A 26610-nucleotide genomic window follows, 5' to 3' on the forward strand; every position below is an offset into this window, starting at 1 on the left:
GCTTGGCCCCCTCTGCTCCCCTCCCCTCCGCTCTCTGCTGATGGACGTTGATCCCGGTCCGGAATAAAACAGCTATCCTGGTGATTTAGCGAGGCATTGCTGCCCTTGGAAAAGGAGGGGAAATCGTAGGTGAGTACTTTAAGAAAACAGCCTGATGAGCAGCACCCTGAGACAGCCTGAGCCGGCCTTTCGTTGGCTTTATTTTTATAGTTGTTTGTGAAGTGAAATCACATGACGACATAAATTCGCAGTGTACTTTAAATATATTCTCACTGGAAGAGTGCCTCACTCTTAACTGCAGCCATAATAAAATGACTTAGTTCTTAGCTTTTGAAAACTCTCTTTTTATCTATTTTTTTTTTTAATCACTTTGGGCTGCAAAGAATTTTTTCTGATATTCTTCTTATGCTCTCACCAGTCCCAGCCTTTAGTAAACTAATTTCCAAGTAGAGGAATTGTAATACTGCATTCTTTGTGAACTGCAAAATTACCTCAATTATTACCTGTCCAGTCATTTGTTCCTGTTTAGTTAATAAGTGGAAAATATTTTACAACTTTCTTCAGATAATGTTCCCCTTTTTCAACGTTTATGGGGCCTCTATTGTATAAAATGATTCTGTGATTCTATAAGCTCTCCCCAAGATAAGAGTTTAATAAAGAACACTCAGATTTTTTAAATTTCTGTATGTCTATAACACCTATTTTGCCAATGCTTATACATTTTTAGGTGAGTTTAATTTTTAAACAAAAAGGAGATATGAAACTTATTTCTGATATAATTAGAAACCTAAAATGTAAGTTTGCTCACTGAAAACTGTATCTTGGAGTTCTTTTGCAATACAAGTTAATTAACTGGATTTAGATATTTGCAAGATGATATATTTAATGGGATTACTGCTCATATAATGTTCTCAGTGACTGATTTGGAATCTAAGCTTAGGGAACAGAATACTGAATTTCCAGCTCTTTGAGAGTTAATGTTGTGTTAAAGAAAAGTACAATTTGAACCTCATTGTTCATGAATAGCGAAGTTATTCTAGTGAAATAGAGCCGGTCCCTACAAGGGCTACGCGAGGCAGATGCAGGAGCAGGAGCGCGCAGAAACCGACATTCCTGCAAGCGCTCGGGGTACAGATATATCCACACCTGAACTCCTGGCAAGTTCAAGGCAATTGCGTATCTCATCAAAACATAATGGCCCTTTATTCAGACCCTGTCTCCCAAGTGGGATCAATTAGATGCTTTGGTCTGCGGGCTTGAAAATAAACACTCATGTTTTCATTTATATTTAGAATGAAAATGAAGACATACGGCCGTGTCTTTTCTGCCTGCTCCTGTCATGTTTTGAAACTGCTGTTAATTCATTCTTTCAAAATATTGATTGTCTTTTTAATAGAAAAATGGGGAAAGTTAAGGGATAACTTGCTCTGGGGAAAAATACAGTAGCCCTGACAAAGAATATTTCCATGTGCCAATATATCCCACATTAGCGTCTATCTTCTTTTTAAGGCAAATATATTTCTGTGTGTCAATTTGGTTCACTACAATGTTAGAGTTTCACTCCTAGCACAGGATTTCTCTAATGAATATGATAATTTAAATCTTATGATCAGAGTACTACTTTTAAAAGAAATTTGAACATTTTTTGTTTAAATGCTATTAAGTGTTTCAATATTAGCTCAGTCAAATAACTATTAGATTGGGGAATTTATATTCTCACTTTAGTGGATGGCTGTGTAGTTCTACAGTTCTTCTTTATTGTAATATTTTTTAAATGTACTTCATAAGTAAAATGATAATTCATGTTTAACCAGCATAGATTTTAAAATTTAACCAGTGTTCAAAAGCTCCAGTGAGTTCAAATGTCTTAACATTTTTATTTGTGAGAGTAACTTTAATTTTAAGCTTTGCTAAAATGAAGTCTAGAAGAATTAACTGGATAAGATCATTGGGTTCACAGTGGTTCACCAGCACGCATGCTGGAATGCAGACGAAAATCCCACAAAGAGAAGGAGATACTTGCATAGCTGCATGCATCTTCCCAAAATCAGAGCTAAAATACCACTGGAAACAATATTGTTGTTTGGCTTGGGGTTTTTTTTAACCAGTTTTAGGTTATTTTGTATAATGTATTTTGCCTTTAACATGGTTTGCCTTGGTTTGGATGCGATCATGTACAGTGATCGGAGGGTTTTAGTGACACGGATGAGAAACAGAGTGAGCTTAGCTGTACGTGCATAGTCAAAAGTGAGCTGTCAGTCACCAGAGCTGTGCCAAGGCAACCTTGAAGTCTCATGTTTTACATGATTGTTACATTATAAGTATTTCATTCTAAGTATTTCAGTAATTGAATAAACTGCTCTTATGAAGCTAAATTTAGATCTGTTCTGTTTATGAATGCATAAAAGTATGCCTGTCTGTTTTTCATGATTTGTCTGTAGTCAAGACAACTGTGAAATGCGCCCTATAATACAGAGCAATCACTAAATAGACCACAATAGATTAATAGCTTACAGAAACCTCTTAAAATATTCTCAGCTCATATATTTGTGATGAGTTTGTGATCTTAAAGTATGATATTCTGTGATTTACCAGTAAAGGAATTTGAATTGTGCGTTTATATTCCTGTCCTGTAGCATGATATTCTTATTTCTGGCGGGGATTTCACTGATGCAAACCCAGATACTGTTTTCCCTGGACTGCACAGCAATGCCACTGTTTGGGGGGGAATTCCAGAGCTGAGAAAGAGGTTTTCCTCGGTTCTTCAATTTATGCCATGCATATTCTCACTGTATGCACCATAGGAAAAAAAAAAGATCATTTAACAACTTTCTTCCGAGCGTCAAAGTGAATTTGTGAGTTTACAAAGTCAGGTTTTTATAACGCAGGGATTTCATCTTCAGGTCTTTTCAAAACACAGCCAGTTATGGAAATAGCAAGCAGCCATGTATGAGTGCACAGCAATATTGCATGTCTGGGAATGGTGTTCGCAGTGTCAATATGAAATTATAAGGAAGATTTCAGGTAGGCTGGATTCAGTGAATCAATGGCCATTTGTCAAGGACTCTAGAACAAGCAGTTGTGGGGCTTTTCTTTTGCTCTCAGTATGTGGAATTAGTGTTCTCCAGGATGCGGTCACAGCCGTAGGCACAGATAGCAGGGAGATAACAAACTAATGCTTGGAAAAAGGAGATTTGATCGAGGCATGTGAATGACCAAGGCCAAGGATAGTACTTCTGATTTAACAGTGTTGATACTGGTTGTACTTGGGGAGTTTCTATCAGCTGAGACTAAGGGTAGTTGTTTGTGCAGTTATAATAGCAGCTAAAAACATATTGCAAATAAGTCTCATTAATTTGAATAGTCTATAGTTAAAGAGAAATATAAAATGACATCAGACTGGAGAAACGTTGAAGAGACCGTGTACAAGATACACACCGCTTGTCAGAATTGAAATACTTTGTGAAGTCAGGTGTTGCCAGACTGTCTGAAAATGTTTTGACAGTATCAAAATATATCTTTTGGAATGAACTGATGATGCTATTTTGGCTTTTCAATCCAACTTTTAAATTATTTTTTTTTCACTATTCCGTTCCATTGAAAATTGAACTGAAGCTAAGTGTAACAAAACATCTGTGTCTAAATTAGTGTAATTTTTCTCCAGTTACAGAAAGAACAGTAGTTACAAGCTTATCTTGACAGATGTATTTTGCAACTATCTTCTATCTTACATCTTCTATCCACAGATAAGGGAGAAAAATACACAGTTGTACTATTGAACAGGCAATATCTGAGAGCACCAAAAAATGTGTTGCTGTATTAATCAAAGAATAATTTAATTCTGTACTAATAACAATTTAGAAAACACAAAATGAAGCTAGAACATTTGTGAAATTATCATCCATTGCACATTTAATTGACAGCGCACTCCAGGAATTAATGGATACGAGCACGGGATCTGGCTGTTATGGCAAATACCGATGCTCTTTGAGAAGAGGGAACATTGAGTGCTAGCGCAAGATGACAGCATTCTCGGGCTCCTCGGTGAGAGGTATGAATTGTTTTTCAAATGCATCATTCACCCTCGCAAAGAGCAGTTGGAGATCCTTGGATCAGGCCTGAGAGCAGTTAGGTATTCGCTGTCTCAATTTCGGCCCAAATATAACATGCAAATGGAGGAGTTCATTGGGAATGCATTTGGCAGCCCTGGGCAACCAGCTTTTCCCAAAATGAGAGCCTGTGGAAAGCTGTTTTCATCTTTCCAAGCCACTGGCCTTATGGACTTCAGTGCAAATAAGTTTCCAAATAATGAACCTGCAGTTCAGTTTCTGGCCAAGGCAAACGAGCACACGTTAACTCATTCAGAAAGGAGATGAAAAGCTCACATTCAGGATGCATTAATCTGAAAACAAGTGTACTTTTGTGTCTGGGGAGTATTATTTTCATTGCCATCAATTTAGAACATAGATAGACTGTGATTCTAGCTTCACTATCAGGTTGCCCCGCAGGCTGAGACCCCTCCCCAGGCCACTCTATTTAATTTAGACTAATCTAAAGCTAAGTGAAACTTTGTACCCTCTCTGATTTCTCCCTATGATGGGGAACACTCTGATTTCCCCTTCCCCAGTGACCTGCTTGGAGTGGCTGGGGAACCGGGGGAAGGAGAGGTACGCAGGAAAGTGACCCCCAGGTAAGGGGAATCATTATTCGTGCCAGCTGACAACCTATTAACAGATGGCAGAAACGTTCAACCAACTTCTTCCCTAGCAGTTATTCTGCTAGTTTGACTTTTCCTTCACTTTTACGCTATTCTTTTGAAGGCAGCTTTTGTTACATTAATTTTTCAATGCATTGCACATATCTACAGACATAAATCTCCTGCAGCGTGGAAAGAAATCCAGTACTTAATGCTACTCTTACACAATTCTTGTGCTCCTACTTTTGCAGTGAAATTTGACGTGGCAAAAATCAGGCTCTGTATTTTTCATATTGATTTGTTGTGGGTTTGGATTTATTTCATGGAATTAAATTCTCAGTAGGGTGAAGGAAGGAGTCAACAAAGCAGGTCTCTGATTCCCATAGGCAGATGCACTGAGGACAACACGCATCCCTCATTCTCAACGTTCTTGTAGAAGAATGTAACCCTGACAGGAGAGAAGGGGTCTATGTGCGTGTGTGTGACTTTGCATGGATGTGCATAGTACAGAGGTGAGCCTTCATGTTTACTGATAGTTTCGTGAAACACGCAGTGAGCAGGATATGGGTAGGTCTCATAGTTGTTGCACAGAGTCTGATGACAATAACAAATTTTACACCATTTGCAATCTTTTTTCTAGACAAATTTTCATTTACTACAGCTGTGCAGCTCCTTGTGAGATTTAGCGACATCAATATCTACATGAGAATCTGTTCTGGACAGCACCTAATGTCAAGAAGACTTCAGTGGCTTTGCTACATCTTTCTTTCTTGTCCTTTGACATTTACAGATTCATCCATACATGAGACCTCACAGAAGTCTTTTTGATAGACTTGCCATCATTTCTGATAATTGGGGTTGGTTTGTTTGCTTTTTTTTTTTTTTTTTTTAAACCTGCTGTGATTACTTTCTGTGGATAAGCCAAGTGAAGAAAAAAGATTCTGCCCAGTAAAGGTCCTCAACTGGCAAGCAGTCAGCAAGCAAATCAGCAGGTTCCCACGCACAAAGAATGAGGTTGTCATTAAGTTTGGGCTCTTAACTTCTTATTTGAAGAAGCAATGAGATGCAACTGCCTGTGACTCTTAATCTTTTACAAAGCAAAATTTTGGGTCTCTGCTCACAGGCAAGAAAAAATGATCTGCAGCAGTACTAAGTTTAAATGTGTTAATCAGTAAATTTTAATTACTCTGTCAATAACCAATGAATAAACAAAAGTGAACAAGAACTGCTAGTCTGAGCAGTGCTTGGAAAATATCTTAAAACACTGTTTAAAATGGAACAATTTAGAAATATTCGGCAGGTCTTAAAAAGTATTGCTAAAGTATCAAAATTTTCCTCAGGTCTTTGACTTCAGTGTTTCCATGAAAAAGGTGTTAGATGTGATGAAATTATTACACTTATTAGTTTTAACTGACCTTGAATTTTCATGACCTTACCCTCTCATAACAGCAGCTGGAGGAGTTCAGAGGAATAATTTCAAATTTAACAGGTTTCATCAGATTAATGATAGAATTGATGAGCGCCAGGTCAAATCTGGAGGATGGAGGGTTCTGGTTTTCAGCAGTGCAAGGGGGAGATATGTTAAGGGAAGAGAGGTCTTAAATTTATCTGCTGGGTGCTTCTGGGCTACAGCTCTCCTGGTGATGTTTCTGAATATCTTTTCATAGCAAGAGAAGTACCCGGGGTGCAAATCTCTTGAGATGCCCCTGGATGCAAGGGGCACTTGCAGTTCAGTCATCATTTTCTGATGGTTGTTCAGACACTTTACACAAACTTGCCAGAAACACAGGTATGAACTTGCACACCAGGAATTTTCCTCTTCCTTTCATCGGTTGAGAGGACAAATATAATTTTTATTGTTCTGTCTAATGTGGGTCAGCTTCTCATTGTCCTCACAGATGATTAATTCACCTATATTCTTTATCTCATTTTGGTCTAATAACAAAGATCATGGACAGACAATTAGCAGCAACCATGCTGCTAATTGAAATGAAAAGGGCCTGATTATGTTTCTCATAAACAATTGTGTTTTTCTGGTTTAGAGATGCAATGCAAAAAAAAAAAGTCAGAAAAAAAAATCTTATTTTTGTCTGGTGGCTCACAAAACTTGCACGAACAAGACTTTTATGTGTGTGAAACTGCCAAACTGGAGCCAGGGTTGGAACTCTCAAGGGGCTGAATATTGAGCAAAAGAGAGAAATGAAACAGCTGAGTTACTACACTGAGAAACATATGTGCTGTACTTACACATGTACCAATGTTCAAAAGATTTTCTGATATGTAGCTGTGCTCTTGAAAATTATCTGCATGGTTGTCTGGAGTTGTAACATATCTGCAGGAGCCATTTTGGCCTGTCAGGTAAATTATACAGCATTGCAAAGGAGTGTATAAATGGGTATTTATCCCTTAGCTGGAAACCTCTTTGGAGGAGTTCTACCAGCCCAATGGGTGAATAACAAGCTGTTTGGAAACTGTTTGTATGCGTATGCCCAGGACAGCAAAGCAGTCTTTCTGAAGTAGAGTATTTTTATTATCCTTTGTATTTTTTTCTTAAAAAAAACCTAAGAAATTATCTTGAAACGCCAATAATGTTGTCACACATAGTAAAGACAGGAATTTCAAAGTTATGGCTGACACTGATCCAAATTCATGCAGCTGACAACTCTTAGCCTAATCAACCATCTCACCACTACCATCTCGGTTATCCGAAATCTTTTATTTCAGTGAGTAATGTGCGCTTAAATTAATCAGGCATGCTACACCAGCAAATCCTCCTGCATGTCCTCCCCACTCTCGCAGAAGTCAACAGACAGACATCAAACAGTCTTTCCTGGGGAAAGATTGGCTTCTTCATGGCAGAAACCATAAATAGCTCCTCCAACTTCAAGAGAACTAGCTGGGGTTTATAGTGGTGTATTTGCAGAATTTTTGGCCTTTTATCTTGAAATGAGAGTTCTGCATTGTGGAAAGTAGCTAGGACTGCTTAAGTCCTCTCTCATTTCATTTTCCCAGGTATATATACCTGACCAGGTTTTCATATTTATGTATGCAGTATGTGTTTTATGTTGAGAGAAAACTATGTTATTAAATGATGGTAGAAGAAAAGTAGCGTCAGCAACAAAGGAAACAAATATACTTGAATTTACAGTAAAGAGTATGAACGGAATGTTTACAGACACACACAGAAATGAGGCTGTCTAAAAAGTGCATCAAGGGTTAATGAAAACATTGCTGATATCAAAAGAAATTGTTAATGTTGACTTTGGTGAACGCTGAATTTGACACTTGTTTTGCAGACTCCAAAAGATGTCCAGATAAGGCTCTTGTATCTTGGTGCCTGTGGAAACCACTCCAGAACCTGCAGATTCCGTGGCAGGTACAAGCAGTGAGGACACCGGCTCCTGTTGGTGATCTCCCTCCCCATCCCTCCTGCTGTCCCCAGCAGTGCTGCGGCAGGATTCTCCAGCCTGGCTGGACACCTCAGTGAAATCTGCTTTGCAACAGACAGATGAGGCTCTGGAGCAATTTCTGCAGAGCTCTACTGCTCTGATTCCTGGTGACATCTCTGGGGCTCTCCCAGTCTGTAGCAGGGGCAGTTGGTCAGAACCAAGGTTCACTTTTCTGGTAAGCGCTCCAAAGAGGAGCAAATGAGGCTTCCACCTTTGTGTGCCTCCACGCTATTTCCCCGTTCTCTCCTCTTCCACTGACTTTTCTCTGGGGGTCAAGATGACACCTGAACCTTCTCTAATCATGGCCTATCATGTTCCAAATGGACAGTTATGCGTTGTTTCTGTATTCTTCCTATCTATCCTTTCTACTTTTCTTTCAGGTGGCTCTATTTGTTGCTATCACGTGTTTTTTTCCCATAAATATTCTCTTTCAGCTCTTGATACCTCTTTTTGTTACCAGAGTCATACATTCTGCCCCTTCTCACAGTAATCTCATGACCTTGAGGTAATATACAGTACTAAAATAGACGAAGTCCTTTCTCTTTCCTTGGCCAGCACCTAGTTTCCAGCCCTGCTAATGTTATATGCCTGGGGTCAAGTTAAGATGAGTTCCACAGAAAAGATATTTCTTTCTGTTTGGTAATTTAAGATTGAGTTTGAGAGCCAAGGGTACAATACCTCAAGAATAGCTCTTCATCTAACAAATCCAGTTTGACTGTCAGGAGCACAGAGTAACCTTCTAGCATTTTGTCATAGATTCAAAAGTATATTGAAAGGGTGGAAATGATGCTTCTACAATCAGAGTCTTAAAATATAAGCAGTTGACTTGTTTTTTCTTTTCTTTAATTTGCTGTCCATGTGGCATGCAAGGGTGCAACTAAATGAAAACTGAGCTTGATGGCTGAATGGTATAACACTACTTCTTGCTTTTAATACTGTTGCAATTAAAGCCCAGAGACAAAGTAAAGGAGAAGGGTCTGAAGCTCACCATCTCATGTCTACAAACATCAGAACTCCCTTGAGGATGAAATTTTCATCACGTGAGAAATCCTGAAATTTCAAAACTCAGTCACATCTTTGAAATTCTAGTGTCAGGTGAAAGCAACCTCTGTTCAGGTCCCTCTGGTAAAAAAGCCTATGCTGCCACTGCTAAATCTTTTTCCTATACACAGGACCTGCTTATCAGGTCCTTTCATGTAGACCAACAGGTCCATAAGGTGACTGAGCAAGAACTGTACCTGTGATTTATAATCCCATAATATCTAATTTACCTATATGCAAAAAACCAAATTTATTTGGAGAAAAACATGTTTCTCTTCATCATGACAGGCAACAACAGTTGCTTGACAGTCTGCCTGGTTCCCCACCATTCTACAACCCAAATGTGTGGCTGTACCTGCTTTCAGCCAAACTTTGTGTCCAAATTTCTTTCACCGGGAAACAAAAATTACGCTCCATGCAAACAAAAGGATTTTGCCAGTTATACCACTAGAGGATCAGGTCCCCATACATTTACATCTGCTTTACCATTTTAAATAATCCAAAAGTTAGGTCTACCCAAGGGAAAATTTCATTTAAAAGTCTGAGACCAACCTTAAATAATTTTCTACCTGAATAGAGGCATATGGATTTTTTAAAGTCAAATAATATATTTTACCATTTTAGATAAAATGCCAGCTGTTGTGATGAAATAGGACAGTGACAGTTACATTAGGAAGACCTCTTTCTTAGCTGTCTTACCCGTCAAGCTGTTACTACGGTGCTAGCCAGTGCTGTCATGACGGCTCCAAGTGGAAGATGTACCAACGTGTCACAACTGGTGTTGTGTTAGTAAATACCATATGCATGTTATTTTTGATTTCCTACGAAGGTCTAAGGGGAAGGAAAGTATTTGATGGAAATGATGTTTAGTCCTGAACTTAGCTTCACATTGTGGAAGAATGAAAATTAAAGCTTGCTTAAACATAGAAGGAAATGCAGCCAATCACAGCTGAAGGATTAGTGAAAAGTGTTAAAAATATTATATGAAAGTTTTAATTACACAGAAAAATTATAAATTGCCCAGTAATTACAGTATATTGATTCCTTTTTTTTTTCTTGAAATGCTAAAACTATTTCAACACACACAGAATCAATAAACATAATTAAAATATGAGCTCATCAAAACAGTAATTAAATGTACTTAACAGCTTTTGTGGCTTTTCTCCATATGGTTACTGTGGGAGTGTGAATCTGGCTTGCTAGATAAATGTAACAAAATAAAGTGAAAGCCTGGGAAAAGATTACTGTGGTATCATAAGCAAATACAATAAAGTCTAGCTCTATAATAAGTTCCAATAAATCAAAAAGTTGACAAAGGAAGCAGTGTTTACAATTATTAGAGAGAAATTCTGGATGTTTTATATTTTTATGGGATTAACACTATCATGGACTTAATATAGAAGCCAAATCAAATCTTTCTTCCATCATTAAAGCTGTTCTACTAGAAGACTTTCTGTTCAATGGAAAATATTTGGGACCGTTATGGGCTTGCTGGTGTTGGTGACAAATCACTTGACAGCTGTCATTCAGGGCACAATTCAGCTCAAGGACCTAAAGCAGCTGCTTTGAGTTGCCCTTTGGGGCAGCAAATCTCTCTTCAGCGATTAGATAAAGCAGCATGACTGCCAAGCAGAAAGTAAATTAGGTGCTTAAAGCGGGGTGCGTGAATACCTTTTCTCCACCCTTCTACTTCCCTCTTCCCTGGGTACGTGTGCAGTGTCATAAATAATACAGAAAAATCAATGGACAGTGCTTTTTTAAAAAAAAAAAAAAAGAACAAAAAAGATGCACATCTTTGGAACTGATTTCCTCAGAACACACCGTGGGCACCTATGGGCTATGCAGCTCCTCCTCTGCTGCCTTTTCTGGTCTCCTCTCTCTAACATGTCTCCTGAGACCCTTGAGAAATGTGGCATTTAAATGCCATTTTTGCATCACTGCCATGACGGGCCCATGCAGATCACAAGCAGTGCACGTATCTCAGGTGTTTCCTGGATACAAAAAAATTTGCACAGATGTTAGGGAAACGCTTACCGCCCTGTACTCCCTTGATTAAACCAAAGTTGTCACTGATTTAATAAGAAGATATGAAAGTAATCAAGGTAGTTATTGTGTAGTAAAAAAAAAATAGAAGTGTGAAGATGTGGTGACATACCATGTCTGTAATTAAAAAAATGAGATGATAGATGTATTTTTCTAGTACCCAATGCACAGCTAGCATTGAAGGCATTGGCTGTGTAAATAAAGTTACTGCTACTTCTTGTTTTCCCTAACCACCTCTTGACCTGAGAAAACAAGTACATTTCAAAATGTGATGCATAGCAGTGTGTTGCAGAGATATTCACAATTTTCTCAATAGCTTATGGCCACCAGCATACCTCACACCTTAGTGTTTTGAAAATTCGAACATTCATTTTAAAAGCTTTGTTTAAATCCACCCCCAAATCCCTAAAGCCAACTAAACCCAGAGAAAGGAATAAGACAATGCATTACAATTTCTTACACTTTTTTCCAAAAACAATCACTAGAGCTTTTTCCCACCCAGATCAGGCCTCATCCTACTATGAATATATTTCTCCATCACCCCAAAGGCTGAGAAAAAGAAATGCTTTAAGACTGTGAAGCAGGGCAAACAGGCAAATAACTCCTTTAAGTCAATAACTCCTTTAAGAAACAGCAAGATTTGGTAACTAATCAGGTGTTGTTAAGGAAGGAATCCTATTATGGTTGCAAATACCCTTTCTCTCCCGTCTTTCTAGACTAAGGCACAGAGAACAGGAACCCGTGGCACAGCCGAACGGAATCCCCATCCCATTTTTAAGCATCAGTACGGTTCAGGAGTGCAGGAAGACATTACTGCTTGTGTATTTGCCACCTTCAGTCCTTTCTCACTTACCAGTTTTCTTTCCATTGTTGTCACTATATACAGCTGCTAAAAAAAATCCGTCCCTTTTTTCTTGAAATGATTCATCATTTTTTTTCCTTGTCCTTGAAAGCACGTAATCTTTCTATAAATAGGACCTGGACCATAACTCCTGAAATTCCAGTTCCACTGACGTTTTTAAAGCTTTATATAGGACTCAGATTGTGGGAATAGAGTTCGTGGTATTCCCTAATGAGAGAATCACATTGTATTAAATTCCTTTACTTTTATCACATGAGCTAATGAAAAGGCCACCTTTTTTTTTTTTCCCCAAAGGTAGCTAATCGCTCTAAAGATGCAGTTAGAATTATACAGCTCTCACCCCAGAAGTATTCACACAAAACCAAACTCTTCAAAATCCTGTTAACTTTATGAGAATAAAGCACTAACTCTACTGGCTACTGTTTGAAAATTAGTCAATATGTTTCTGTCTTTAACTAACTTTAGAAAATTTGAGCTAGTACTTTTACACCTGAAAAACGGGATACAATAATCTGTTACTGGGCCTTAATATCAATTGTTTCCTGCTTTTAACGGAATATAACATCCTATTGCCTCTTCTGCATGGTGCTACGAATTTATTTGACTCTGCATCCAGTTTCCTCATCTTGTATTATGTTGCCAAGCAGGAGACAAAATGTCTAGTAATTAAGGCTGCTTTTAAAGTTGAAGATGGCCTTTTAAAAGGCCAAGATTGAAATGGAAGATTGAAGACAAAAATATCTTTAATGAAAATAATCAAAAGGAAAAAAAAATAAAAGGTTTATTTTAGACTTGGCCTGAATATTGAATTACAATGGATTTAAAATATTCAGCAGGCAATAATAGCTAGGAAACAAATATCTGGCAAATTAGGCACTGCAATCTGTAGCAGGGAGCTTCATCACCCTTAGAAATACGTTTTGCAGGTGCATTGATTTTTTTTTCTCCTGAATCAACCAGCTAGATATAAGACTACTTCATCTCACAAATATACATTGTCATAGGAAAATCTTTTTACTGGTCTGTGTTGTCTGAGTGTGTTTGAACAAGTAGTAAGTTTCAGCATAGGAAGTAAAAAGTTAATTTAAAAAAACCCCAAAACTGTGGTATATTACTGTTTTGTGAGAGGAACGCAGTTTGACAGGGTCAATCTACCGCATTTAGCCATTCATAATTCCGTTTACTTTTGCACAGCCCCAATGACATAGGCTGTGGATGATGCCTTATTTGCAGAAGATCATGCGTTCCCAGTAAGTTTTCCTGAAGTCCCACAGGGTACGGCCAGCGTGATGGAAGACTGCAGCGCACGCATGGCCTGTTTCATCACTGCTACCATTGACATCAGTGGGGTGGCTCTGCCTACAGCATGCTATACGGAATTGGGCCAGGTTTTTGAAATTTTAACTCAGGTATCTCATGATCCCATGTTCCTTTGTCAGGTAATTTCTTTGATAGGACTACATCTCTTGTGCTGCGATTTGCTTTCATCCCTGCAGGGATGCATCTTCTTGGTAGTTGAGAACAAGTTGTAGTTCTTCATTTGAGACAAACTGAAGGGTAACTTTGGTATCTTTCGTAGGACAATAATTTTTAGTACCTGACTTCTGGCTGTCTCTCAGTGGTGCTGGTGACTGGCATAAACCTGGAAGCAAAAGGTTTAAACATAAATTAAGTTTGTGCAGAGCATTTACAATGGTGGAAAGCAGTAGCTGACAGTGGGACAGGAAAGATGCAGATGTAAAATATCCTGACTTTTTTTCGGGGGGGGAATGAAAGTTGTTACGGTACACTACTGGCTTTTTATGCCTATTTCCCATTTTCTGACAGTCTAAAGAGAACCTGGTTAGGCATTTCCAAGCCCTATGTTTATATTAAAATATGTATTCTGTGGTTTTGAAACATTAATTTGTTTTATTTTCTCTGAAAAACTGAAATCTGACTCTTCTTAAATCTGGCATATAGGTAAGAAAAAAAATGAAGAACAGCTGCCTATTTTAGAGGGGAAAAAATAATAACATAGCAATAAAGCTCTGATATTTGGAAAAAGTGTAGTGAGCATGTATAGTACGTTAACGTCTTATGAATTTGAGCACATGCATGCGGCTAAACGCAGGCGTAAGTTTTGAACCTGGAGCTCTTGCAGCAAAGCCCACTCTCCCCAACGTCTACACAAACGTGCGCTCCTCCATGCATGGCTGGTCCCATTGGCTTCAAAGACACTACTCATGGGAGTAAAGTTACTCATGCATTTAAGTGCTTGCTGGATTCAGGCCAAAAGCTTAATCTTTTCCATTTAAAACCCTTTTCCTAAACTGATAACAGTCTTCAAGTTTTCAGTATCATGTGCAGCAGTTTAAATAATGTAGAACCAAAGGGGTGGGGGGGAAGTGGAATAACAGTATTGTAATTTAAGGAGTATCATGAGATAAAGAGCATAGCACAGACACGGTTTTATTAGTAGTAAGTAGTTACCTGCAAGGCTGCCGTATGTCGTTGGTCTGAAGGCAATTCATATGTCTCAGTTTCTGAAAAAGCAAGGCAGGGAGGATGGGCAGCTTGAAAAATGCAGGTACAAATTATCAGAGTAAAGCAAAGTGTAAAAGATCATATTTTATCTGAAAGTAAACAAAACTTGTACTGCTCTTGAAACTCAGTACAACAGGGCAAAAAATTTCGTTGAAAGTATACAGACTTTAGGCAACAAAACCACAAATATCCTTTTGCTTGTTGAGGTTTTTTAATTGTTTTGATTTTCCATCAATGGTGGAGGCTTCCAATCTCTTCCAGTTTTTGCACTAGTCTCCCTATGCTCTTACCTTCCGTTTTATCGTAGATGAGCTCTGAATGACTCTGCTAACCTCGTTAGAGGTGTTTCATTCTTTCTCCCATTAGGTCCTAAAAAGGGTATTATATACACACGATGACGTTCCATTTTCTAGGTGTTTGGTTGCGTATCATTATTTATATAAATGCTATTCATATGCATGTTAGAGTAGGCGAAATCAAATAAACGTGCTTTATACCTGGAATGGAAAATATGTAGAGTTTATATGGCATTTATTTCTTTTGTCTTGGCTGGTCCTTCATGAGACAAGATGTGGAGGGAGCTGCTCTCTGCGGTATGGGTAAGGTTTGATTAGGAGTTGAAAAGTTTCACTGTCCTTAAGGAGCAGGAGTGCTGATAACATCATCCTGCAGCTTCCAAAGGTCTTTCAGACACACTCAGTTTCTCCTACCTACCTTCCTACAGACAAAGACCACAATTTTTACAAGATATTTTCTTCGAGAGGAGTCTAGAGAAGGAGAGATTTGATGGGCTCAAAGAAAACTATCTGCAGTAATAGTCAGAGATGGAGCTTCATAAGGACTGATGGCTTTTTGCCCAGAAATGCTTCACTGATGTAGCCCAGACAGGGACTTGTCCCAAGGGAAAAAGCAGGAGCGAACAGAGGGGGAGGAGATAGAGAAGAAAAGGAAGAAAAAATCTACTTTTTTTTGAATTTTTTTAAGAATCAAATTGTATGTCTCTGGGTTTTCCTCAAGGAATAGAGGGAGAAAGTAAGAAATGAAAGATGCTAACTGAAAATGTTCTAATATCAATTTTGCAATTTTAGCATCATTATTTATCAGCATTAATGACAATGATACATCTTTGGGAGCAAAGAACTCAAGCAGGTATATTTTGAACATGTGTGAGCTGTATGAAAATATTCAGGTCTATAATGTACAACGTTGATATCTCATAATTTAAAAATATATTTGTGTTATTGTGCTGCACAGTCTTCAAGTAGATTAACTGACTTATTCTTGCACAGTCACATCCTGGAGTATCATGTTAAAGAATTTGTGGATGAGCAGCTTCTCTCTGAACAAATACGGAGCTAGTGGAGTCTGAGGATGGTTAGTACAAGCAGCTATGTGAGGAAAAAATGTGGTCAAAAGAGACCATGGAATTTCCACCATCACAGTGAAAGGAATGGATGAAAATCCCAGCAGAGCAGGCATGTGGAAGTAGTCTCTGGGGACAAATTCTAACATAAATATGCCATGTTACTGCACAAGCCAAACTGAATTTAAGTCAACAATATCTCTACTAGGCTTGGTATCAGACCTGCCTGTGTAAGGGAGAAAAGTGCTGAGATCCTGTGATATCCCAAAAGTGTTAGAAAAGGGAAACAATTGGTATAAATATAGAAATTCAACACCAGAAACAAAATACTGACCTAATCAGTGAAATGAGCATCAAAATCAGTCTTCATGCTAAAGCTTTAAGGGTTTGGCATATCAAATAAAGCATGAATATCTTCAGGAATATGCCAGAAGCTAATTGGTTTAAGAAATCTGGCTCTATATAGAGACCATTACTCATAGATATCACGTTTTTCTATTGTACAAATTATCTACAGTGCTCATACTGTCTGCTCAAGGGAAAGTTTATTTTCATTCAGTCTTTTCTTCCCCCCTGACCTTAAAGGACTAATTAACAAAGCATTAGCATGTTTCTAAAATATGACTGAATTCATCTGCTTAAGAAAATGTACTGAAGAATGTACCCTATTATTAGAAATGACAGGATGTATATAGGGCCATATGTTTTCAAAGGGGTTTCTGTCAGTGTTAATCAAAACGTTGGAGAACTTATGAACATACTGAGCAGCACGTCAACCATATGGATAATATCTTCCTTTTAATAGTGAGAATTTGAATTAATAATAAACACTGGAGAGTAACCTAAAATGAGACAGAAACAATAATATTAAGACCAGCAAAAGCATAATATCACATCAGCCTGAAGACTCCTGGGCATTTTAAAAAAATTCCTATTGTGTGTTAAATGATGGAACTACATTCATTAATTTTTCTTAGTTTAGCTTGGAAAGGTAACTCTAAAGATGCAGTTTATTTTTACTGGGTTTTGTACAGGACAGAGTTTGGCTCTTATAGCATGCTATAGCATGTATCAGTATCACGTGCTTGTCTGACTGGTAGATGTACATTCATTATCACAGTCTATTTGTTATTGAAAAGGCATTGGGATATTTGTTTGGTGACACATACGTGCACAAATCATTTCATGGGCTATGCAAACAGCTGCAGGAAGAAAACTGAGTCTGTTTCTAAGTTTGCTAACCTGGAAAATGAATTGAGACTACATTATTTTGAAGAAACCTCCAAGGGCTCAACTTCAGAACCTTACCTGCTTTTACAGATGGTGAATTCACTGAACTAGGTATTGAGAAATCTGCTTGAGAGAAAATTAATGTTGCAAGTGCAGTTATATGCTTCTATCTCACTTATGGGAGCACATAGGAGATAAAACCATAAAAAATGCAAAAATTTTAGTTATTAGGTACACTAAGTAGTCCTGCCTTTGTGCTCACAGTTGCCTGCAAGCACACAACCGCACACCTTACAATGGTCTTTCAAAATCAAGCCCTTTTGACCGAAGGCAGCTCTGCAGCGGGGGGTTGGTCCATGCCCAGGAAAGGGCTCGGTTCCCTGCTCTGCTTTATGGGAATTCTCCTTCCCCTATATGGGAATTCTCCTTCCCCTATACGGGAACTGAGTGCTCACTCCTTGGCATTGCCCAGAGCTGCTAGGTGCCACTCAGCACCAATGCAACACAGGGAATGAACTGCGTTGCCAGAAGACACCAGGAGGGTTTGAGCTTGTTGCCCCACCACCTCGGGACCCCCAGCCTTGGTCCCCAGCCCCTAGAAGTTGCACCTGTGCCTCAGCTGGCGGCAGGATCGTGGTCTTTCTCACCGCCTGTTCTCAACTTGGAAGGTTTTATTTTCACTGATACCAGTCCTGGTTTATTTTCTCCTTGGTTAAATACAAAGTTCCATTTAGACATTTGACTACTCGCACCGAGACATAAAGCCTTGAGCTGCTGATAAGCACAATCCAGCCTTGGCCGGGTGAAAACCTGAATCTTCTAACAGAGAGAGGGAGAAGGGGAAATACAGCTTTAAGTCTTTGAAGCTATAAATTGAGATCTCCCTATTATATAGTGATGTTTTTTATTGGTAACTATCCATCTGCATCAGTTCCCAGCTCAGGAGTATTTTCTTTTGGCATTTCTTTTCCGTTTTCCCCTTGAGTCCATTACTGCTTTCCAACTTCCTTTTCTGATGCTGGTTGAAAAGCATGTTGTTATAGGTAGCACCTTCTGTCTGGTACATAGTCTTGCACCTGCTCTTAGCTTTGTTTTTGGAGTAGTCACAGAGGACTCTGTGGCAAGGAGCAGAGTTCATCCCTCCTTTCCCCTCTGCACTGTTCCATCAGCTCCTGTAATTTTTCTGCTAGTATTTGTTCTGCTACTTAATAGCCTGTGACTTTCCTGCAGATCTCAGAGGAGTTTCTCCTGCACCTGGGAATCAGTATCCACCTGCAATTTATTGGTAGAAAATATATATCACCTTTAATTTTTTTCCTTTTTCAGATGAAGTACCAGGACCCCTGCACATAACGTGCCAAAAGTCCGCATTTCACAGTGAAACCTCAATTGCCTACCACTGAGACGTGGAGGAAATGCAACCTCTAATCAACCTGCTGAGGACACCATACCTGCAGGGTGCAGCTGCTGTAGTGACTTTTATTAAGCTGGTTCACAGGGCACTCTCCCACCACACTGTGATCCAGCCGCCTGCCCAGCTCTTGAGAGCCTCCTGCAACAATACTGCTCTCCTCATGGCCAGAGATTTTAGCTTCCCAGGCCCTTTTTGTTCTTAGCTTCTCCCTTTTATAGACTCCTCTTCCTCCAAACATCATGGACTACAGCTTCTCTCTCTGGATGAGCAATATTTTCCTCTTCCAGATGTTCCATCTCTTTCAGACAATCTCTGCACTAAAGTTTTAGGCACAAATTTTGAAGGTCTTTCTTATATCTTTAGAAGACACCTGTCTGGCTCTTCTGCATATCTTCTGCAGCAAGCACAGTCGGCAGCATCATCTGAATGCTGTAAGATGTCCTGAGGTCAGGCCAGCATCCCTGCTTGGCACGAGCCTTTGGCTGGTCTCACCAGGCTGCATCAACGTTACTGGAGTTTCTGTACAGAGAGCTTATGCATCTTCACAGATCCCCGTTCTCTGGTGTGTCCCATGAGTCCTTAAATACTTTAAATACTTCTGCCACACAAACTATGAAAAAGAATCCAAAAACTGGCATGTAGCTTCCACCAGCCTTCTGTCAAGCAGATGTTCAGCTATAGGAGTGTTGCATGAGGCATTGTACTGATGCTGAAACTAATTCCTCTTGCCTCCAAATCACAAGAGGAGGTGTTAAAACCTAAATAAATAAAAAATATATATCCACTAGTCAAAAGAGAGAAGGGGGGTGGGGGGGGAGAGGAAACATGCTTGTTAAAACTTCCAGACACCTTGGCAATTAGTCTCACCATGGCATAATCCTGATGAGCTCTCACATCTCCTATTACATTTGGTACATAGTGTTTGTTAGCATTTTACTCCATCTGCTTCTATACAATCTCCATCAGCCGAAGGAGGATATGGTTACTCCAGTCATTAAATAAATGAGGGAAAAGGATCTTTCCACAGGAGTTAGAAGGGCTCATTGAAAGAGCTTTAAACTAGATTTGAAGGGGGGGACTGATAAAACCAGGCTCGCTAGAGATAAGCCTGGGGGCTGCATGCCAGTCTTTTAGGGACAGTGTGCTAGCGAGGTCCTTTGGTCTACCGTCTCAGTGGAGGTAGGGGATGGAGATCCCTGCAGCAGCAAAGACACAGGGGTTATTGATGTGTTAGAAACCACAGAAGTGCCTGAGAATGGTCACATAGGAATTAGGGCTTCTCCGTCCAAAAAAAGGTGGCCGGAATAATAGCTCAGCTGAAGTGTACCTACAAATGCATGCAGCGTGGGCAACAAACAGGAGCAGCTGGAAGCCATTGTTTAGCAAGAAAACTATGATATAGTTGCCATCACAGAAACATGGTGGGATGACTCACACAACTGTAGTGATGCAGTGGATGGCTACAAACTCTTCAGCAGGGATAGGCAAGGAAGGAGAGGTGGTGGGGGGCCCTGTATGTTAGGGAGTGTTCGCATTGTCTAGAGCTTAATGATGGTGATGATGGGGTTGAGTGTTTATGGGTAAGAATCAGGGGGAAGGTCAACAAGGCAGATATCATGGTGTGAGTCTGTTATAGACCCATCCAGGATGAAGAGGCAGATGAAATATTCTATAAGCAGCTGGGATCAGTCTCACAATCGCTAGCACTTGTTTTCATGGGGGACTTCACCTTACTAGACGTCTGCTGGAAATACAATACAGCAGAGAGGAAACAGTCTATGAGGTTCCTGGGGTGTGTGGAAGATAACTGCCTGACGCAGATGGTGAGTGAGCCAGCTAGGGAAGGTGTCTACTAGACCTGTTGTTTGCGACCAGAGACGGACTTGTGGGTGGTGTGATGGTTGGAGGCCATCTTGGGCATAATGATCATGAAATGATAGAGTTTTCAATTCTTGGAGAAGTAAGGATGGGGGTCAGCAGAACTGCTACCTTGGACTTCTGGAGGGCAGACTTTGGCCTGTTTAGGACACTGGTTGACAGAGTCCCTTGGGAGACAGTCCTGAAGGGCAAAGCTGCCCAGGAAGGCTGGACATTCGTCAAGAAAATCTTAAAGGCGTAGGAGCAGGCTGTCCCCATGTGCTGAAAGATGAGCCAGTGGGGAAGAAGACCAGTCTGGCTGAACAGAGAGCTTTGGCTGGAACTCAGGGAAAAAAAGGGAGTTTATGGTCTTTGGAAGAACGGACAGACAACTCAGGGGGACTACAAAGATGTTGTGAGGTTATGCAGGGAGAAAATTAGAAGGGCCAAAGCCCAGCTAGAACTTAATCTGGCTACTGCTGTAAAAGACAATAAAAATTTTTCTATGAATAGATTAGCAACAAAGGTGGGGTAAGGAGAATCTGCAGCCTTTATTGGATGTAGAGGGTAAACATAGTGACAAAAGCTGAGGAAACAGCTGAGGTAATTAATGCCGCCTTTGCCTCAGTCTTTAATAGTTAGACCACCTCCTGGGCTGGAAGACAGGGAGCAGAATCCAAGGGGAAATAGTGACCTGCTACACCACTTAGACTCACAAATCTATGGGGCCAGATGGGATCCACTCAAGGGTTCTGAGGAAGCTGGCTGAAGTGCTCACCGAGCCACTTTCCATCATTTATCAGCAGTCCTGGCTAACCAGGGAGGTCCCAGTTGACTGGAAGTTAGAAAATGTGACACCCATCTCCAGGAAGGGCTGGAAGGAGGATCCAAGGAACTACAGGTCTGTCAGTCTGACCTTGGTGCTGGGGAAGGTTGTGAAGCAGATCATCCTGAGTGCCATCACACGGCACGTACAGGACAACCAGGTGATCAGGCCCGGTCAGCATGGGTTTATGAAAGGCAGGTCCTGCTTGACTAACCTGATCTCCTTCTATGACAAGGTGACTCGCTTAGTGGATGACAGAAAGGCTGTTAATGGTTGGACTTGATGATCTTAAAGGTCTTTTCCAACCTAAATGATTTGATTTGATTCGATTTGATTTGATTCGATTTAATTCTAATGATGATCTCTGTTGCTTGTGGTAAGTATCTGTTATGTTAACTCTTACTTTTCCTCCTCACACTTGGAGGTAATGCTTTTTCCCCCACTAGCACCCAGGTATTTGCTAATAATAAAATTACTCCTCTTTTTATTAAGAGGTCTATACCAGCATGACTTGCAAGTTCAATAAAATATGTTGGCTAGTGTTCATTGCACCTTGCCTGAATGGAATAAACAATTTTTTTCCTAGTATGATATTCAAATTGTTGAATGCATTAACTTCTGGGATTTACTGATCAACTATTCCTCATTAGAAAGAATATCTCTTTTTTTCAGACCAAATCTACTCTTATTCTTCTAAAAGGAAATAATATGCATTCATTTTCCTTAAAGCCAGTTAGTAATAGATTTAAGTGGATAAATATATTTGACATTCTTTGCCTCTCCATTTCTTTTTTGCCAGCAATGTCGAACAGACTGTGAAAAGGAGAATTAATTCATTATCCCAAGATATTAATGAAGTTCTCTAAGCTTCTGATTCTTGGACTGCAGGTCATTAGGAATCATTAATTTTTAAACCTATGGATGATGTCCTCTGAAGCAGATATCATATGAAATAAACAGATCTATTAATGTGGTAGTAGGATGAAGCTTGGGAGGGTGTAATTGTATGGAAAAGCAGAATTTTATCTATGCAAACATCTTTAACATAAACTGAGGCAGTGCTTGGCTTTAGGCAGCTGTACCACTGTATGGCATAACACAAGGTATGAGGATTATCATTGTCGACTCTCAGACCTGACAAGGTAGTCTTCTTCACCCTTCCATTTCTGCACTCCAGCAGCCACAAAGTGATAGTTACCTTATATATAGCTTTTGTCCAGTCACATCATGGTCAGAGAGAGCCTACAGCTGTCTGCAAGAGGTCCTGCAGGCTGATACATTCATTACCTGAAATCCTGGGGGGGGGTGGGTTTATGTTTGAATGTAGAACATTTTATGGTTTTTCTTTTTCCTTCCTAAGAAATACACATATCCCTCCCCATTTAAGAGTTAAACACGCCTGGACTACCCCAATAATGACTTTCTTTTTGATGTTTCTATATAATGATTAACCCATATTAATATGTAGTGCTCCTAACCTGAGAAAAGATATGAGAGCTCAGGATTGTTTGAATGCTGACTAGGATATCTGCGTTAATAGTCAAACCATATGTCCTCCTAGAAGTATGATGTTGTTTGCGACCTCAGAAGAAATCAGGCCTGCTTATGGCAAATATATGGAATTGATTAAATGAATAAATAACCCTATTATTTAGTTTTGCATAAAAATATGTGGGACCCAGGTCAAAGATAATCCCTAATTTTTCTATGCATAATAGATTCCAAAGTGTAAACATTACCAGTAGCATGAACCAGACTAGATGCTTTAAGTCAACAGTCAAAGGTGCGAGTGTAAACTCAGAAATATTGATAATGTTTGTGAATAACTTCAGACTAAATTATACTGGAGTTCCCAAGCTGATACGAGTGCCTCTGTTCTTTTAATACTCCAGTGTCTGTTATACGCATGAGTTCAAAGACTGACCGCAGTTTTCATGTTGAAGTTTCTCTGTAATATTTGGCATCTTTGCTTAATTTCAGAGCCTCAGCCTCTGTGTCAGAACAGCATAATTTATTGAGGAACTGAGGTAATATTTTCCTTCAGCCCCTACCCAGGCACTCTGTATTTTCTGATCATGATCCTTTCCACCCTTGATTTTCTTTATTTTTTAGCTTTGGTGCAGAGGTTCTGGATCACAAAGATTACAGTCTGCAGATCTGATCTTTCTTCCTCTGTACAACTCCGTGCTGGGCAGCACGCGGAGAGGAAAACCCTGCTGAGAAGAGCTCACAGAGAGGGACCGGGGGGCAGCAGGGCTACAGGAGGTTAAAGCACCTTCTTAGAAACAGCAGTACAAATGACTGTCTTGTCTGAAAATGCAAGCCAGGCAGAGTGACACGCTGCCTGTTGTGGGCTGCATTGCATTTGCTCGTGTTTGGTTCCACATGACACAGGCTGAATTATGAATAAAACATGAAACTTTGCTTTTGCTATGAAGCCACTAAGAGATCTTCAGTCAAATTCTCCGCTTCTCAGATTAATTATGAGCATAATAGGTGTAAGACTAGCAAAGCACCTACAAGTTATCCTGCTTGGAAGAAATCTGTTGCTAAGCTGTGCATGCTGCAAATGGCCTTCATCCCCGGGCCCCGCTGTGCTCTGCTGAATCTGAGACACAAATCCAAACTTCCCAGCTGCTTCCTACATGTGTAATGATCTCAAACTCAACCCTCGCACAGCCATGTTGCGTTTGATGAAGTTCAGGTTTGAATTCTGAACGGAGCAGCTCTTCGCGGTTGGATCTTTTATCTGCTGAATGCACGGGGTGAAAAGAGAGCAGTGTATCTGGTAACGCACAGAAAGCAGACCTTACCTAATAACATACAGGCTCGCAATTCACGTGTGTGTAGAACGCAACCCAATGTGCCTCTGATATGGGAGGCATCCAAAGTCCATTGAAACCACTGGGAGCCTCTCCATTGTCTTCAACTGAATTTTAGATCAGCTCCATAATGTACAGGGCTGTCTCTGATAATGACGGCAGAATACAGGAGTTGACAGGTCAAGGGCATCACTCATGTGCTGATAATGAGTCCAACTAACAGGCACAGCATAATGTAAAATGATGCCTAACTGCGTGAGAGGCAATAGGAGCAGCTCCGCCCCCCATTCAATTTGAATTTAGGAAATGTCAAAAAGTTACTGTGTTCTAAACATTCCTCCTAGCAAATAATTTTTTATTAGAATCGATGTTCAAGAATTTGGATTGACTGATGAATAGCTATTTTGGTTATTCAGCACTTTCTTAAAATTCGTTGTTTAAATATGATTTCATTTTTGTCTCCCTCCAGCACAACTTCAGGCAATATTTTTAAACTATAATTTAATACATGCAAATATAATCATTATTTTCAGTAGACATTTGGGTTGTTTTATTTTATGCAGTTCTCTAATTAGCATAGTCATCCTGTATTCTGTAGGTACCCATGGTTTAGTTTTTGCAGCGTCTCCTAGAAAATTATGGTATGGTGTTTGGTCTGAAAAATTATATGATTTGGATTATGTATTTACAGTTACCCAAAATCTGCGCTGTGTGCTTTACAAACAAAAAAAGAAGAAAAAAATCCAGGGTAATAGCTAAGAAATTCTTTTTGCTATCAGCAAAAATAGGCATTGCTTTGATAAATTAATTCAGCCACTCCTCCACAAAGATAGGACGTATACTTACATAGTATCTACATAAATACAATTTGTGTGTGTGAAATACAACTCAACGTATCTGTGAGATGGACCAGATCCAAAACGCACTGAAGGTAATGAGAGAATGTAGTACATGATATTTTATGCACACGACTATGTAAATAAGTGCTGTGTAGGTATACAGGTGTGCGAGCGTAGGCAGGAGCACGCGTCCTGCCTGCACATCTGCATATGCGTGCACACATACACGGCTACGCTATATCTTGCTTTTTCCTGTGCACGCAGTTTGTGCACAGGGCTGGCGTGATGTCATTGGAAGATACTTAAGCTTCATTTGAATTTAACCCACTGCCTGATGCATTTAGAGCCTGTTTGTCATGATGCCTGGTGCAGAGAAGGAAACGTGGAAGTTATCAGTTTGGTGTTAGGTGGTTTGTGCTCTGGTGGGGAGAGGGGGTTGGTGATCCCAAGTGGAGCTGCTTAAAGTCCACCAGAGAAGGGGACAGGGCAAGAAGTCACCATCTTGTTTGTTTTCCTTTTTCAGAAATCCACAAGCCTGAAGGAACCACATTCCCTTGAAGCCACCGCACAGTCATGAAAAGCAGCTGAAAACATAACTCAGCTTCCTCAGTTAGTTACACAGAATTTGTAACCCTGCCTCACCTGCTTTTTTAAGCTAAAAGCCTATAAAACAAGAATACGGATGAGTGGAAGGTTTCTTTCTCATCAGTGAGTCATTGCTTGAAGCAAATTTTGTCTACCTGGCTCCATGGCATATTTGGTAGTTACCTGGGAGTTGCCCACATATAACTCATCTGTTGTTCTCAGCCCTGACGAATATATTTAAAATGCAGCTGCGCAAATGAATCAGAAGGACTCCTAAAATCATATGAGTCTGGAAACTTCTGTTGCTTCCAAGGTTTTGAGGTTTTTTTTATGACAACCTCTAATTTGAGAGCTAAATCACTGACATAATAGCTTATGGTGCAAACGGATAGTTTCTCCAAATGACTTTGCCATGAGACAGTAAAAAGTCCTTGTTATAAATAGGCTTTTCTAGGTGGGATGACATAATATCCAGTATAAGATATTAAAACACAACTGATTGCATTCTTTGTTGTGTTATCCTGCATATAAATCACCAATGCTCCAAATGCAATGCATTAGAAATTAAGAATAGATCTAATCAATAATCTACTACATTATTGATGGTTTTTATAGTGCAGACTTAATCTTTTGAAGTGATGCCATTAAGATATTTGAACAACACTTATAGTAACAACCAGTCTGCACAGAGGATAAAACCCCGCTGCTGTAACCTTCAAAAAGTGCCAGATGTCTTTGCTTAGAGAGCACTGGAACTTCTGCAGATGATGGATGTGAGCAACCAGCCCCAGGGCTCCTTCTGAGCACCTCGAGACCTGCTGAATATCTGCACATTTTCTGTGGCATCTATCCCCTTGCCACAGAGGAGGATGAACATCCAGGCTACCCCTCTGTGATGGCAAAGGAGTATATTCGTGCATATATATATATATATATATATACTCAGGGTAAATGAGATCTTAGTGTAGCATTTGTCTCTGTGTGGGGGTCTGGAGGAGGGAGTGCACTTGGCACTGGTAACAAGGGAGCCATAGTTTGACTGAGCTCCTGTTGTAGC

The 26610-nt window shown here is 39.8% G+C and overlaps 1 long non-coding RNA gene across 2 annotated transcripts; it reads left to right on the forward strand.

Moving 5' to 3' along the window:
• LOC129208766 (uncharacterized) lies at positions 1–25786 on the forward strand. Of its 2 annotated transcripts, none has more exons than XR_008577883.1 (4): positions 1–129; positions 3924–4051; positions 7993–8320; positions 25492–25786. It is a non-coding gene; the product is annotated as an uncharacterized LOC129208766 (long non-coding RNA). The 2 variants fall into 2 exon arrangements; XR_008577882.1 differs by lacking the exon at positions 25492–25786 and adding an exon at positions 18537–21847.
• The last annotated feature ends 824 nt before the right edge of the window (positions 25787–26610 follow it).

Source organism: Grus americana, chromosome 7 (genome assembly GCF_028858705.1).
Source record: "Grus americana isolate bGruAme1 chromosome 7, bGruAme1.mat, whole genome shotgun sequence".
NCBI lineage: Eukaryota > Metazoa > Chordata > Aves > Gruiformes > Gruidae > Grus > Grus americana.